Consider the following 15853-nt stretch of genomic DNA (forward strand, 5'->3'; position numbering starts at 1 on the left):
ACGCTGCCCCCCAGGTGTCTCAGCGGCTCCATCCGTCAGTCCCCTCCTCCGCAAGGTCTTCCCTGCCCCCCTGTATAGGTTAATGACTCACCCCCTTCCGTTCCCTCCCAGTCTTACCTGTTTTTCTGTCTTCCATTGATTGTCAGCCTCCCCAAAGAGTCAGTGACTGTGTCTTGTTCTCTGTGCCCTCAGCGCCCAGAAAGATGGCTGCACATAATAGCTGCTCAGTCAATGCTTGTTGAGTGAATGAAGAAATTCTGAGGTCTTCTGGCCCCCCAACCTTATTCAGGCCCAGCCTGGGGCCAGGTGATCCCATGAGCCACCTTGGGGCGGGCAGATGTCGGGGGCAACGTCATCCTGGGATGCTCAGTCTTGGCCTCCAGAACCCCCCACAGTGCTCAGGGCACCAGGAGCCGAGGCCAGCCAGGGCCTTCAGTGTCCAGGGCCTTGTGTGCCCATGCGGGGCAGTGGGCATCTCCCACGACGCCACAGAGTTGGTCATGGAGAAGAGGGCCGCAAGCAGGCAGCTCCAGCCTTCCTCAGTGACAAACAGCTAATTAATGACTAACAGATAATTAATGATGGGCCTGCACGTTATTAATCAATTTAAAGTTGAGTGCGCAGACAGAAGCAAGTCTAAGGAAAAATCTTCAGCCCCACATCCTCCTCATTCTTACTCATCCATCACCAATTCTGTAAGCAGCTTATTAAAATGTAGAGAAAAGCGTGGCTGGTGAGATAAAAGGCCCTTAAAGACCCAGAGATGGTTTATCAAGGTTTTGGGGATATGAGTGTGGGGGGTGGGGCAGTGGGGGTAGGGGAGCCAGGAGTGGCAGCGCTGAGGGTCTGGGCCCCTCTCACAGGGGGAGAAACTGAAGCTGCTGCAGGGTAGCAGAGAGAAATTCAGAAAGGTTAACACGAGCCCAGGTGTGGCCAAGGCTGGGACCCTGGTTGGAGGTCTTGGGTGCCAGATCATTGGCAGCCAGGCAGAGTGCAGATCCCATGCGGAGGACTTAGTGACCGGAGGGGACCTGAGCCACGCACTAATGCAGGGCAGGGGGAGAGCACTATTTCAGAATCAGGCAGATCTGGATTCTAATCCCAGCTCTTCTCCCAACCGACGGTGTCAGGGGGCAAGTCATCCTCCCTCTCTGAGCCTCAGTGTCCTTTGGAGCTGGGAGGAAATTAGCCCCCTCTTGAAGGTTTGCAGAGGTGAAGGGAGGCCATGTATGCAAAGACCTAGGCAAGTACCTTAGGCACACGGTGGGTGCTCAGTAAATGATAACTGTTTTCCCAGTGATCTGAAGGCACAGAACTGGGGCTACCCAGCTACCCAGCTACCAGCTGGGTTTGCTTCTGTTTCTCCCTGGGCCATGAAGACATTATTCTGGATCTGGAGCCAAGCGAGTTGCCCTTTGCCAGCACCAGGAGACTGCTATGCCTTTGTTCATGCTGTTCCCTCTCTGGGGATGTGCTTTCTTCACATATCACCTCCCTACCTCCCCAGGGAACTCCTATGCATCCTTCAAAACCCACCTCGCATGGCACCTCCTCTGTGGTGCCTTCCCAATGCTGAGTTAGCTTCTTGCCTTCTGTGCTCCAAAAATACTTGATTCTTGCTTGACTGAACGCCTTGTGAGACAGGTCTGTGCCCTAAGTGGCCTAGTGTGCAGTGACATAATAGATGTTGTCAGATGAATCAGTAAAGGAATGAGTGAATAAATGGATAGGCAGCTCTCACAACACTTACCCCTGCCCAGACATCACTTAGAGGCCTGTCCCTCACTACACACTGCCTCCAAGACTGTGAACTCCTGGAGAGCCAGGGCCTGGCCCGGGGGTCTTGTTTATTTCTGTCTCCGACTGCTCAGCTCAGTTCTTGGGACACACTAGGTCCTCAATAGGTGTCAGTATGGCTGAGCAGGGAAAGAGGGGCCCGGGAAGCTGTGCCCACGTTTAGTAAGCACCTGCTGAGAGCCAGGGATGGTGCTGCGCATTTTCGCCCATAGCTTTCTTTCTCTGCCTCACGCCAAGCCCATTTCACAAATGTGGATGCTGACGCAGAGGGACCCACATGTATGGAGGAGGCAGAATCTAAACCATGGAGTCCGGATGACTCTGAGAGCTCTTGCCACTCCCTCGTGATGCTTTGGAAGGAGCTAATGCGTGCGCGCGGGAGCGATTGAACAAATAGATCAAGGAATGACGAGCTCCCCCCGAATCTTGCCGCCCGTTCCCCCATCTCACTCCAGGCCAGGGCCTGTTGCCCAGGCCTCTCTCCTCCACAGCTGGCTCAGTGCTTTTCTTTGGGGTGCAGAATGAGACCTGCAGCCCCTCCCAGTGCACTGCAGGACCATACCCCCCAGACTCTCTTGTGGGGCCTCCACCCTCCTGCTCCTCACCTTTCCCTGCTCTGACGCTGCAGCTGCCGGCCCCTCCTGCTCTCCTGCCAATCAGACCCCCATTGTCCAGCCACATCTCGGGTGCTCTGCAAATTGCCAGCCCCAAAAGGCTCGCTCAGCATCTTCCACAAGAACACGTCCACGCTTCGTTCAGAAGCACCGGTTCCTAAAAGGCCAGTGATTGCATCCTCAGCGTCCCCACCAGGCCTACTCTGAACCGTCCCTACCAGGCCTACTCTGAACCTTGGGAATGGCAGAAGAAGCCCAAGATGGCTGGGGAGGTGGGGGTGTCAATGATCGTCACCAAGCAGGAAGCGGGCTTGACCTCCGAGAAGGCGCCGGGAATGCATTTCTAAAATAACCTTTGCTCCGTTTGCACCAAAAGCCTGTGCTGCTGCTTCCCAGAGGTGGTGTCTCCCTGATGGGGTGGCATTGGCATCACTGGAAAGGCTGTCACCACCCGGGTGCTGGGCTCCACCCCCAGTTCCGGGTCGGGAGGTCTGGGATGGACCCGAGATGTGTCATTCTCACAAGTTCCCTTTAGATGCTACGGGTTAGGGGACCACGCCTTGGGAACCACGAGGGGCTTCGAGAAGGACGCGGACCAGGTGGGGCTGCGCTCTCCTCTGGGGAAGGCGGTGAGTGCCTGGATGCACACGCAGCCAGGGCCTGGGCAGGGACTGAGGCGACCGCTGACTCATTCACTGTGGAGCATCTTTCAGAGCTGCAGTGAGCCAAGAGCAAGGTGGAGAGGAGGGCGAGTGTTCAGAGGGCAAGGCCTGGCCCTGGTCCCAGCTCACACTGGTGATCACGGTCACCACAACCATAAAACAGCAGCCAAACCGCAGACCACCTCTTAGGGTGTGATTTCATGTCATTGAAGTCTGTGCTCATGAACCATCTACACACATCCCCCACCTGGGGAAGCAATGATTGAACTCAACTTTCCCTCCCTCCCGAATTTCCAGGGGAGGCCCAGAGAGGTCCTGCACTCTACCACAGGTCACACAGCTTCACAGCTGCAGGACTCATTGGGAGAAGGCCCTAGAGCTTGTGGTTGCTGGAGCCCGTCGGCCTGCATTTATTCCTGTAGCCCTCTGCCCAGCAGTATGGCCGTGGGCGGGCCCCTAACTTCTCTGTCCTCACTGTCTGCATCTGCGCTATGGGCCTGCGGAGAAGGAAGATGCTGCTGCAGCAGCTCGCCCTGAGCCCCACGTCAGCGGTCCAGGTGGCTCCTCTGTTGGTGTCTCTTCCTGGCAAACCTCAGAGGGGGTGGTTCCACCCCTGTGCCCACTTAGCAGACGAGGAGCCTGAGGGTCAGGGTGAGGCGATTCCACAGGGCCACACAGTGTCAGTCCCCTCCCTGAGACCGGGCTCTTCCTTTGGAAGCTGAGTTTCTCAGGGCCCGTGGCCTCCTTAGGGGTAGTGTCCAGCCCGTGCTCACGCTCAACCTGGGGCTCTGGGGTGGGGTCTCCGAAAGCACAGGAAGGTCAGGGCCTGGCCTAAAGACCCCCACAGGGACTCGGGAGACAGGCTCCCAAAATGTGTCAGGTGAAAACACATAAGGAAAATGGACAAATAGAAATTGGTGAATGCTGAATTCAGTGTCCTCAAGGTGACATATGTCAGCTGACCGGGTGCAGCTCAGCCCGCGTCCCCAGGCTCTCAGAGAGGCTACCAAGGGACACAGTAGGACTGAGGGCCCGAGTGGGTCGCTGAGTGTGACCGAGGACCCAGGCAGGTTGCTGAGAGTGACGAGGGCCCTGGTGCGAACTGAACGTGAGTGAGGACCCTGGCAGGTCGCTGGGCGTGACTGAGGGCCCGGGTGGGAACTGAGCGTGACTGAGGGCCCGGGTGGGAACTGAGCGTGACTGAGGGCCCGGGTGGGCTGCTGAATGTGAGTGAGGGCCTGGGTGGGTGACTGAGGGCCCGGGTGGGTCGCAGAGTGTGAGTGAGGACCCAGGTGGGTCGCTGAGCATGAGTGAAGACGCGGGTGGGTAGCTGAGCATGAGTGAGGGCCCTGGTGGGAACCGAGCGTGACTGAGGGCCCAGGTGGGTCGCTGAGCATGACTGGGGGCCCAGGTGGGAGCTGAGTGTGACTGAGGGCCAGGATGGGTTACTGAGTGAGACCGAGGACTGGGTGGATCGTTGAGTGTGACCGAGGGCCCAGGTCGGTCTCTGAGTATGAGTGAGGGCCTGGGTGGGTCACTGAGTGTGAGTGAAAACCCCTGCTGGGTCACCAAGGGGTAATGTAGTACCTCAGTAGAGGTCAAGAGGGTGTCATTCTCATTGCCTGGGTAGGGCTAAAATCCTCCCAGGTACTGAGATGCTACCAAGTGGATCCCATATGGAGACAAGACCCTGAGGTGTGAGAAGCACGTTGCCTGGGAGGTCAGGGAGAGCCTCTGAGCAGGTGGTGTTTGAGCCAAGGACTCACTGATGGCAGGAGCCAGCTACGGAACTGCGAAGGGTGTTCAAGCAGAGGGAAGAAGGGCAGAGACCTTGAGGCTTGAAGAAGTTGTTTGTGAGATGGGCAGAAGGCCAGCCTCCCCGGGGCAGAGGGAGAGAAGGGCCGAGCACTGGGAGGCGAGCCCAGAGAGGTGGCCAGAGTGTGCAGGGTCTGAAGGCCATGCTGGTGACTGTGTTCTATGCACAGGGGAGAGTGGGGGCAGACAAGGCCATTGACCCTTTAGAAGCCGGAGGGAGCAGAGGGATTGGGGTTGTCAGGACAGAGACTGGAGAGGGCCCCATAGCCAGATCATAAGGCATTAGCATGGGCGTGGAGGGAGGTGGGCTCAGGGGCAGGCCTGGGGGGAGCCAGGAGGATCGGGCCTCTCTAAATCTCCGCGGGTACCAGGAGTTTGGGGTTTTGCAGGCAATCCTTTCCAGGACCTTGTAGCAGCCAAGCGCTGCCCTCTGCTGGGATATCTGAGTATTACACCCAGTGACCTTGGGCCAGACCAACCCTAGAACTTTGCTGAGAACTTCATGGAAACATCCCTGGGATCCAGGGTCCTCAAGGATGGCAGGCGCTCCTGAGGTTGTATTCTCTTGCTAGATCCTTGCTTGCTTACAGGGACAGGGAGCTCACTTTCTTTTGAGGCAGTCTGCTTTGACCCTGCATGGTGCAGATCAGCTTGACCCCAGAAGGAGTTGCCCTGGCTTCCTCCTGGTCTCAGCCTGCCCTCTGGGTCTCGGGGCTGCCTGCAGGGCCTGGGGGCACTGAGCTCCCCCACATCCCAGCTGCCCAGCTCCAGGCTGGGCTGCTCCAGTTCCTCTAGGCCCTGCCCACCGTGGCCCACCCAAACTGCCTTCTGCCCACCCATCTTCCATACAGAAGCCCCGGACCAAACAGAGGACTGGTAGGAGGTCCAAGTGGCCTAGGCCCCCACAGAGGATGTGGCTGTCTCAGGAAAGTCCCTGCAGACTTCCCACATGGGCCTGTGTCTTCGTTTCTATGTTGGAGCCATGGGCACCTCTCGGTTCTCTGAATCCAAAGGGAGGTTGACAGTGGGCCCGATCCTGGGGAATGGCCAGGCGTGGACAGAGAGGCGAGTGGCTGAGTCAGAGAGGCCAGCCAGGGCCAGGCTGCAGCACAGGGACTGGGGCTTCTCTGGAGCATCATGGGCCCATCCCACACTGGGATTCCGGGACCTTCCACGGCCTGGGCCCCAGCTTCTGCAGTAGCTGCAAAGGAGGGTGTTGTCAAGGAGGCCGAGAAGAGACTAGTGGAGGAGGGAGGCTGGCGGACTTGGCGGCAGAGGAGGAGGACCAATTACTCGAGTAAAAAGCCAGCAACATTATTCATCAAGTAAGCATATTCATTCATTCATTCATCCATCAATTATTTTTTGAGTGCCTACCATGTGCCAGGCATAGTCCTAAGCCTTGAGGCTGCATCAGTGAATAAAGCAGACAGAATCCCCTGCCCTCAATGAGGAAGACAGATCCTCAGCAAACCAACAAATAAGGTGCTTTCAGAGAGAGATGAGTGCTCTGAAGACAACAGCTAGAGAGTGATGGAGTGGAGCCCAGCAGGGCGCAGGGGGGTGGGGGGCAGGCGGGCAGCGGACAGGCAGGCAGGGGACAGGCAGGCAGAGGACAGACGGGCAGGGGGCCGGCAGGCAGAGGCAGGCAGAGAAGGGGCAGAGGACAGGCGGGCAAGGGGCAGGCGGGCAGGGGGCAGGCACATGGGGGGCAGAGGATAGGAAGTAAGGGGGCCTGCAGGCAGGGGGCAGGCGGGCAGGGGCCCGGCAGGCAGGGGGCAGAGGACAGGCGGGCAGGGGGCAGGCGGGTGGGCAGCAGGCGGTCAGGGAGCAGTCAGGCAGGGGGCAGGCACATGCAGGCAGGCGGGCAGGAGACAGGTAGGCAGGGCACAGGTGGGCAGGGGGCAGGTGGCCAGGGGGGCATCGCTGAGAAGAGACCCGAATGATGAAAAGAGCCGGCCAGGTGAAAATCCTGGGGAATATATTATACATATTTTCTTATTTTTTAACAGCTGGAAATATAATGCATATAGCATATAGTTCACCCGGTTAAGATGTGTGGTTTAATGGTTTTTAGTATATTCAGAGTTGTGTGACCACCACCACAGTCAATTTTAGGACATTTTCATCATCGCCCAAAGTAACCCCATATCCACCAGCAATCACCCCCCATCTCCACTCTCCCCTCAGCCCCTACCTTTATGGATTTGCCTCTTCTGGACATTTCATACAATAAAATCATACAGTATGTGGTTTTTGGTGACTGGTTTCTCTCACTTAGCATAATGTTTCTAAGCCTCATCCATGTTGTAGTATCTATCAATGCTTCATCCCTTTTTATGTCCAAATCATATTCCTGGGCCCCTGACTTCAATTTGCAAGGGACACCCTGCTGTGGGATCCCACCAATGTGCCTACAGTAAGAAGGAGGGCCATTGGAAAAAGTAATGCCCCGGCCAAAATGAAACTCTTGAAGAGGATAGGCCACAGGCAGTGAGCCAAATGCCTCAGGTCACTGATAGTGACCAAGAATGACGGGGCCCAGGGGCTCCTTCTGACCTCACTGACTTTGTCAGGATTTCCCACAGAGAGCCCCGGGTGACTATGACGGTGGGAAACAGACTTTTGGACTTTCTCATTGATACAGGGGCTACTTACTCACTTTTGAATGTTCTGCTTTCTAAACTCTCTGAAAAGACAATGCTAGTGTCCTTGAGTCATTTCTCCAATCCCTAGACTGCTAAATGGTAAAAACATACTGAAAACATAGTTTCTTGTACATGCTTGAGTGTCCTGTTCCATTGCTGGGACAAGATTTGCTGACCAAGTTAAACACCAGAGTGACCTTTGCACCTGGACGGATGGACATGAAGGTACCACCTGAATGGGCTTGTGCCCTCCAAGCGGTGCTGTTACAGCAAACCGAGGAGCCTCCAATAGAGATTCCGGGAGAAATCTCACAGGAGGTAAAACTGGACGTGTGGGTGGATGGGAGGCCAGGACGGGCCAAGACAGCAGTTACTATATGCATTAAAATTCATCCCGAGTCGAATATTCCTCATTTGAGGCAGTATCCACTAAAGGAACATGCCAGGCGAGGTGTTCAACCTCTATCGTCTGCCTTTCTCAAACACGACCTCATCCACCCTTGCCAGTCCCCATATAACACCCCAACTTTACCAGTACAAAAGCCTGGTACACAGGATTATCGCTTTGTGCAAGACTTAAGGGCAATTAACCAGATCTCGGAAGATATCCATCAGGTGGTGCCCAACTCTGATACCTTGCTTACCACCTTGTCTGGAGATTTCAGTTGGCTTACAGTTCTGGACCTCAAGGATGCATTTTTTTGCATACCCTTGAGTCCTGACTCTCAGGAGCTATTTGCTTTTGAAATTGTGGGTCCCGAGACTAGAGCCAAACAACAATACTGTTGGACGGTCCTCCCTCAGGGCTTTAAGAACGCTCCCACTATCTTTGGAGAAATCTTAGCCAAGATCTGAGAGATCTCCAATTAAAAGAAGGAGCATTTCTCCAATATGTGGATGACATCCTGGTCGCTAGTAAGACGAAAGAGGCCTCAGACCAGAATACGATTCTACTCTAAATTTCTTGGCCGAGCGAGGCTACAAAGTCTCCAAGAAAAAGGCCCAGATCCCACAGCCATCTGTTAAATATCTGGATTTTGAACTGTCACGGGGTCAGAGAAGCCTACTCCCTGACAGGAGAGAAGTACTGACGAGAGTTTGCAGTGCCCTCTACTAGGAGACAACTGCGAGGATTCCTGGGCATGGCAGGATTCTGCCACACATGGATCCATAACTTTGGACTGACAGCCAAGCCCCTCTATGAGGCTCTCAAGGGAGGAGACAAGAACCCCTTAATTGGACTGGAGAATGCCACAGAGCCTTCCAAACCATGAAAGAGAAGCTGCTCACCGCACCTTCTAGGCCTCCCAGACATTAGAAAGCCATTTGACCTCTTTGTTCATGAGGGGCAAAGAGTTAGCCTCGGGGTACTAACCCAGAATTTGGGTAACATGAGAAGGCCTGTTGCCTATTTCTCGAAACAGTTGGATATGGTGACTAAAGGATGGCCCGTCTGCCTGAAAGTGGTAGCAGCCACCTGAGACTTGTTACAGGAGGCAGAAAAGCTTACTTTGGGTCAGCCCACCACTGTGCACACTCCTCACTTAGTACTTCCTCTTTTGTTCCTCCTGGAACAAAAGGGAGGGTACTGGCTCACCTCTGGGAGGCTGGGCAAGTATCCAGCTGTACTGCTTGACAATCCTAACATCACTCTGAAAGCAGTCTCAACCTTAAATCCAGCCACTCTACTTCCCACGAGGACTGAGGAACCTGTACATGGTTGTATTCAGATCATTGAACAGGTTTCTTCCAGCCGTCCTGATCCGACAGACCTGCCGTTGGAAAACCCAGACATCGAGATGTTCACAGATGGGAGCAGCTTCATGGAACAAGGACAACACCAAGCTGGATATGCAGTGGTAACCCATCAAAAGACTCTGGTAGCAGAAGCCCTGCCACCAGGTACCTCGGTGCAAAAAGCAGAACTTGTAGCTCTGACGAGAGCCTCCGTCTAGGTAAGGACAGGAGAGCGACCGTTTTTACTGATTCCAAGAATGCTTTTTCAGTGGTCCATGTCCATGGAGCAGGGAAAAAGGAGATTAAATATGCTAGGGAAATTTTAGACTTACTAGAATCTGTCCTGGAATCAAAAGCAGTGGCCATTGTCCACTGCCCAGGACACTAGGAATCAGACTGTCTAACTGCCCAAGGGAACAATCGGGCAGATCAGGCTGCGAAACTAGCAGCCAGAACAAAAGCACCTAGGTCCCCAATAACGGCCCTGATTCCTAAAGTGTATTTAACAAAATGTCACCCAGAATACTCTCCTGAAGACCTAGAAAGGGCCAATGAATGGGGATTTAACTGGGGCCCTGCCTAGTCTCAGGATGTGGGCTACAAGTACCCCAAAGAAGGGTGGATTTATAATAGGCAAGGAATAATCCCTGTGCCTGAACATCTTATGGAAGATGTACTAAGTCATATACATCAGAGCACCCACTGTGGGAGGGATGCCACCCTCTAATGGATTCAGAAATTCATTATAGGACCAAATATGCAAAGGACCATTCAAAAGGTGGTTCAAAAATGCACGATATGTGCCAAAAGTAACCTGAAGATGGGGCCCCCGCCAATATTAAAAGGGGTCCAATCCAGAGGCCCTGGAGCTGGGGAAGATTGGCAGGTTGACTTCACGATGATGCCAAGAGCTGCTGGGAATTTCAGGTATTTACTGGTGTTGGTGGACACGCTTACGGGCGGGTAGAGGCCTTTCCCTGCCGGTCTGAAAAGGCCTCTGAAGCGGTTAAAGCCTTCTTAAAAGAAATGATTCCTAGATTTGGATTACCTATGTCTATTCAGAGATACAATGGAGGTGCTTTCATAGCAAGGATTACCCAGGAGGTATCTGGTGCCCTGAATATTCAATGGAAACCACATGTTTCTTGGTGGCCGCAGTCTACCAGCAAAACAGAAAAGCTGAATCACACCCTTAAAAAGACTTTACCTAAAATTTGCCAAGAGGCTAATTTAACTTGGGACAAGGCCTTGCCAGTTGCCCTGCTATGGGTGAGGGTAGCCCCTAGAAGCAAGCTCCAATTGAGCCCCTATGAAATGTTATATGGGAGACCCTTCCTATATGTTAAATATGGCTTGGGGGATCCAGAGGGAACTCCGATTAAAGAACTAGACACTGTCAGGTATGTACAGTCTTTGGGAGCTACTCTAACTGCTATATACAAGTTTGCCTCTAGCAGGTTAATGTATCCCACAGATGTTCCCCTACATCACCTGTGTCCTGGAGACTGGGTCTTATTGAAGTCCTGGAGAAACCAGCATCCAGAGGACCAACTCCAGCCACGCTGGACTGGGCCCTATGAAGTGCTGCTGGTAACCCACTCCTCAATAAAGCTGAAAGAACTAAGCAGCAGATCCACCACACTCGAGTCAAGCCAGTCCCTTGAGAATCATCAGACCCACCACGTCCCATCTACCAGAACACCACGGGAAGCGGGAATCACACCCTGGAAAAACATCGTGGCCGAGATCATTCTGACCTTGGCTGGATCCATACTTCAGACAGCAATTTCTCCTCACTACCTGCCTCCTGTTCTTGTGAACCTCTAACTGACCTAAGTTACTTTTCGGGAAGAGGAAGAAGTCATGAGAGTGATGTCCACAGCTGGCCGGGGTTCTTACATCCTAGCCACACTTGTTTTGACTGTTGCTCTCTTTGTGATACTCTTCTATTTCTTACAGACCAGCTGTGCATTCACCAGCATGCTGCGAGGGTTGAACCATTTTCTTTGCAAGTGCCAGATAAGTAACTCCACAGCCTATTGCTCACTTTTTAATGCTACTCCTCTAACAATCATGGTCTTATAAAGATGTGGCTTCATCTTTTCCCTGATCAATTATGTCATCCTTGTTTATTGTTGGAAGGATAATTCACTTGTGAGAATCTCCTAATCGTTGGGAAAAGCTGGGAACCTCACCGAATGTTGGGTATGTCATCAGAACGTTTGTTCAGTATATGAACATCAGGACCCTTTAGTAATCCCTGCGACAAACTTTACTGGCACACCACACATCAACTGCAGTTATTCAGGCCCAGCAGTGAACATAAGTAATAGAGTGAGGCTGCTGCATCCTCCCCTACCCTGCATGTACGTATCCAACAAGCATGAGTTATAACTCCCCTGCCCCGCATGTACGTATCCAACAAACGTGAGTTATAACTCCCCTGCCCCGCATGTACGTATCCAACAAGCGTGAGTTATAACTCCCCTGCCCCGCATGTACATATCCAACAAACGTGAGTTATAACTCCCCTGCCCCGCATGTACGTATCCAACAAGCATGAGTTATAACTCCCCTGCCCCGCATGTACATATCCAACAAACGTGAGTTATAACTCCCCTGCCCCACATGTACGTATCCAACAAGCATGCGTTATAACTCCCCTGCCCCGCATGTACGTATCCAACAAGCGTGAGTTATAACTCCCCTGCCCCGCAGGTACGTATCCAACAAGCATGATTTATGGAGTGAGGGTGCTGTATCCTCACTCCCCTACCCTGCATGTACATGTCCACGGTGACAGCTGATTCTACACAGATAAAAAATCCTTCAAATGTCATGAATGAATTCCTTTCAAATCTTTCCAGAATTTCAAAGGAAAGTTTCCCCAAGTGCTCTAAAGAAGTAACAGCCTTATGGCTAAGTAACACAAAGGTTCAAATGCTCACACTGGGAATCCAGACAGTATGTGCCCCTCCCAGCTATATTTTTGTTTGTGGGTTTGATATCAGTGCTGGGCCTACAATTGCCTGGCCACTTGGCTCATACAGGGTACTGTCCTTTGGGCACCTAAATATACCTATACCTATATATAACTCAGGAGAGACCCAGCTTTGGACCAGTTCTTTTAAACTTTTTTCTAGAACTAAGAGGTCCATGCCAGGTGATGATATCTGTTACTTGCCCGACTTTCAAGAGGATGGTGCTGGATATTTCTTTGGATGAACTTTGTTGCCTTGGTGACATGTTGCAGCTCATGAGCATATGATAAGGAATCTCTCTCTCACCTTGGGGATACTCACCAATGAAATAGCACAGGCAATAGCAGCCCAACAGAGAGCATTGGATTCATTGGCAAGGGTTGTCCTGGACGATCGGGTAGCTTTAGACTATATCCTAGCCGAACAAGGAGGAGTTTGTGCTATAGCTAACTCATCATGTTGCATGTACATCAACACCTCAACAGAGGTTGACACTGATATAGAGAAAATTAGACAATAAGCTACCTGGGTACAGCAGGTATCCCCAGATGTACCGGGCCCAGACTGGTTTTCAGAACTGTTTTCTTGGATTCCCCAAGAGAGTAGGTCTATTTTTCAGGGACTGTTAAAATTTGGGTTGTCTATACTTCTTATCCTTTGGGTCAGATACTTGATTATAAAGTGGGCCTTTAGATGTTGTTCCAAAACTGTTGGGCAAAGTACAAAAATTCTAGTAATGCAAAATGTCAACCTGAAGTCAGGAATAAGAGAATATCTCCAAATGAGTGCTAAACTGTTTCATTCCTCTAACCCTGATCTACGCCCCAATTCAGCAGAAAGTAACTATATCGGTCATTGCTCCGAATCCCTCAAGAATGAGGTATGACCAAAGAATAGGGGGGGTTGAAATGGGCAAAGAGTTAGCCATTGATGATTAAGTAGCTAGGAACTAAAGTTTTTTTCCTTTTTGCAATTACTGATTGTAGTTGTTCTCCCACCCATTGTTAACTATGCTGTTTAGGCAATATGCTATCTAACTCCCACTAGGTTCCTATAGATCACATCTCCCTGGATCCTGGGTCACCATGGTAATGGGTGTTTGGACTGTTTTTCAGGAATTAGAAAATTGTCCACTTCAGGCCAGTTGAGACCACCAACCCATCAACTGAGCCTATGCAGATATGTAAGTGACCTTTTGACGTCAGGAGGCTAATAACTCCACCCTTAGGTCATGCTAATGCTGCCATTTTGTGAACATGTGTCCTATGAAGAGGCACGAAGCTTGACTACACTTGCACAGATCATCGATTACCTCACCTCTCCTCACCTCCAATCGTCTGTCTCCACATTTCAGACCACCTTGCCCTCTACCCTGTAAATATCCCTGAGTCCCCATTTTGGAGGAGGTGAATTTGACAGTCATTATCCCATTTCCTCACTTGGCTGCCTTGTGATTAAACCCTCTCTCTGCTGCAATCTCGTTGTCTCGGCTTTTGGGTGATGGGCAAAAATGAACCTGGTTCGGTAACACCAAAAGGAAGAAAGCCAGCATGAACTGGACTGGAATAATCAAATAAAGAGAAAGAAACAAAAAGGAAGACAGGACATCATGGGATCAGTAGGGCTTAGACCCCAGACCGTCTGCCCAGAGGCCACGTGGGGCGCCGTCACCTGGTGGAGGGAGCCTGATTTTCAGGGAAGCCTTTGCTGGACCGAGGAGACTGCAGTCTCCCTGACGCACCCACACATGCTCAGGTAGGTATCTGTTAACTTTGGACTGAAGATTTAAACAAAAGAGAAGAAGAAAGACTCCAAATTTCTAACCATCTCCAAGAACTGCAGCCGGAAGGAAGCTGGGTGGGACAGGTGGGAAGCCCCTCTGGGGCAGGGGCTGCTGGGCTCCCGCTTGTTCTTCATTCCCGGCCGGCCGGGCACAGAGGGGACAGCAGCTCCTGGCTGAGCCCCAACTTCTGCTCCAGGAAAAGGAAAGTTATCCCCATCCACCTGCTTCCTGCACTGAAAGACTTGTTTTGAATTCAGAGTGAAATGTAGGGCTGTAGTTATTTTTGTTTTCTAGAGTTGCTGAATCAAGACATGTTTATTTTCTTGGTAAAAAGCCTAGTACGGCTTTAGAAACACATTTGTTGAAGAGTAGATATTTCATTTGAAAGATTCTGAAATGTATTTGGTTGAATCCTGACTGATGAACATTTTCTTTAGATGCAAAAGGGATTCCACCACTTGTCAACAAATGTGTATTTTTGCATAAACAATAGCGCGAACTTCCACAATAAGCGTCATTCTCTTAGGAGCAGTGCAGCACGTGCACAGAACCCTCACTTGAGGGGACATGATGAGAGGAGTCCTGTCCATGCAACTATCTAAGCATTGGCCGTTGTCTCCCAAGTTCCATGTGAACAGTGTCCTCTGCAAAAGGGAAAACTCATCCAGAAGTTCTCAAACTTAGGTTTGGAGGAGAATTATCATCATATTATAGTTTATTTGGTAAACAATCGTATCTTGCCCTCTAGATATTTGTAAGCAATTTAGTTTATTTTGAGATAATCTAAGTTAATAACTATTGTCTAGAAAGTGTTTTATAAAGATACAGGTAAACAAGTTATTTTTAAATATTATTTTAGCCAATATTTGCATTTTTGTGTGTTGTCATTGGTGGGACCTATCTAAATGTGGGAACCCAATGTTCTAGAAAATATTAATAGTTATTAGTATATTAACACACTTTATCAATTTTTCATATATTTTATTGTAAGCACAACTGAGAGCAACATTCTTCTGTAATACAAAATTCTCATTCTAGTGATCCAAATCTTGAGAGAGCAGCATACCTGTTCATCACAAACAAAGGTCTTGAGACAGGAACAGAAGGCATCAGGCGTCCAGCACCATGGGTGTTGCTTATCGCCAGGGGTCTTCAGAAACTCTGTTGATCACTTCGTTTTCACCAATGAGTAATGAGAACAACAAACGAAACACCTGGCCCAGCCCCACATAATCGATGCGGCAGCTCCCATGCAGGCACCCAGCCCTGCTCACCTGGGAGGCTGTCACCTGGGAGGGTGTCTTGGCCACATGGGGCAGCCCCAGGAGTGCACAGCATTGTGTGTTGTGCCATCTCAGGCAGAGCCGGGGTGAGTGGGCCCAATCGATGGACAAAATCAGGGGAAGTTTTCAAATCGTGCTTCAAGCAAGGGCTTGGAGCCTCACGTCGCGGTAAAGGGAGAGATGATTCCTGCTCCAGCCCTTGTTCTAATTCTTTAGTGCGTATCTTTCCCACGTGCATATCCTCAAAAACAGGGCATTACTGCTTTACGTGCGTGTGTTTTTAGTATATCTGTATCTGTGTAAGTGATAATGCTGTAGTTACCACCTCACTTCTGTGTTTTCACTAAGAGGCACTCGTGTTGCTGTGTCCACACCCAGGATATGGCTCCAGCCACGACACTGCACACTGTTGATGCCCCGGCCTCATGTCAGTTCTCCTCTCTAGTGAAAGGCGCCCAAAGGGCTGCCGACTCCCTGATGCTACAAATGACCCAGGACGGGCAGCCCTGAACTCCCTCTCTCATGACCCTCAC

This window comes from Ceratotherium simum, chromosome 3 (assembly GCF_057802395.1).
Source record: "Ceratotherium simum simum isolate JZ-2026a chromosome 3, ASM5780239v1, whole genome shotgun sequence".
Lineage (NCBI taxonomy): Eukaryota > Metazoa > Chordata > Mammalia > Perissodactyla > Rhinocerotidae > Ceratotherium > Ceratotherium simum.